A 1696-nucleotide genomic window follows, 5' to 3' on the forward strand; every position below is an offset into this window, starting at 1 on the left:
TTTAGTCCAGGGTGCTGGTGTGTGCTATGATGCCTTCCGTCAATCCCTTGAAGGTTCTCTGGATCTTGAGGTCCTGGTTCCTGATGTTCGTCCATATGCTGCCAAATGCATTGGTTTACACTGGGCACCTGTAATGCCTCACCGTTGCCAGGTGGCAGATGTCTGGCCAGTGTTTGTAAATTTTTCTTGTTGGCGTTTGTGGCCAGACATATAGTAATACTATTGCCATCCTGGATCCAAGTCTACCCATGTTTGACTTGGCTAAAGTAATCGGCCACCATGTCCAGCAGAGTCCCTGCTGTGTTAGGATCATGGGACGCTGTATTACCAGGCTCTGGCCCATCAGGGTCCTGCCTACTCTTTTTTATAGAGTTAGAGATCTCTAGGGTCCCACACGGGATACCCATGTGGGGCTAAACTGCTGCCCACTTGTCTTTTGTTCTGCGGACCCCTCTTGCAGGTCAGCCCAGAACTGACCCACAGTGCTCCCCTCTGATGGGGTAGAAGCATTGTGCAGCCCTCAAAGAGGTACTGCTGTGGGTTTATCACGTTGGAGCAAGGCTCCATACACCGCTTCTTCCCGCTCCAGCCCTCTCGGGCACTGGTTGCCGGCGGTTTTATGCAAAGTCGGACCCTTCCGAGTCCACTACCTTGTTTGATTTGTGTCTAGCCTACCGCTCGGTCACATGGATCTGGCCGGTGCGGGGCCGACATCGGGCACAGCTGATCCCACTACGGTTGATCCAAGTGCCGCTGGCTGCTGCTGGCTGCCCGCTGTTCCATGGTCCTCCTTCTCCAGTTTTGTCCTTCCTTCCGTGAAGTGGATATGGCCGGTGTGGAGGATAACTGGCACAGCTGCTTCCATCTATTCCTTTAACCTGACTTCAACGCTCTCAGCACTCCTGGCTGCTCCTTTATCTTAGACCCCTGGGACCCACCCCCGTACTGACGGTACTGGTCCCTTATGGTCATTGCAGCCGGTCAACCCCACTCTAATGCCCTCAATTCTGGGCACTCCTACTTATATGGTCCTTAGATAAGGGACATATAAGACATTAAAACTGATGATAACAGCTACTATAGTTTTTATATAATATATAGTCCCTAGATAAGGGGTGTATCAGATATTAAACTGATAAGAACAGATACTACACTTGATCTTAGCCAAAAAGCCGAGAAGCGATTATTGTAACTAAAACCCCGCTGGGACCGATCCTGGTACTCACATACTGGTCCCTTGTAGTAGATTGCAGCCAGTCAACTGCAAAGTCCTTTGCTGCCGAGAAATGAACTTTCTCACCATGCTGGAGCGAAGTTGGGCACAGGTGTTTTTCCCCCTCCGGGAATCGATGTGCCCATGCTGCTCCTGCCGTTGCCAGCTCCTCACGAAGTGCCAGCTGCCACTGCTGCTGTCTGTGCTACTGCAACTGCCGGCTGCACACTGCTGCTGCCGCTGCCGCTGCTGCTGCTACTGCCGCTCCTCCGCGGTTCTCCCGCCGGCCTTCTGCACCTTACATGGACCTGGTCCATGTCTGCACCTAGAAAGGTAAGTTGAAGGAAACGCAGGGTCTCTTACCTGCTGTTCCCGACTTTCCTTCTCCCGCCGGTGACCGTCGTTCCCTGTGTCGGGTTCGAGCCGCTTGGACCGACCCCGGTGTTCACGGGCCTGGTCCTTCGCGGCAGTTCCGCAGCCGGT

At 53.4% G+C, this 1696-nt stretch overlaps 1 pseudogene; it reads right to left on the minus strand.

Moving 5' to 3' along the window:
- Positions 1 to 1078: 1078 nt before the first annotated feature.
- On the minus strand, positions 1079 to 1184 carry LOC129693393 (U2 spliceosomal RNA; annotated as a pseudogene).
- Between the last annotated feature and the right edge of the window lie 512 nt (positions 1185 to 1696).

The sequence above is a fragment of the Leucoraja erinacea genome, chromosome 2 (assembly GCF_028641065.1).
Source record: "Leucoraja erinacea ecotype New England chromosome 2, Leri_hhj_1, whole genome shotgun sequence".
In the NCBI taxonomy this organism is placed as follows: Eukaryota; Metazoa; Chordata; class Chondrichthyes; order Rajiformes; family Rajidae; genus Leucoraja; species Leucoraja erinaceus.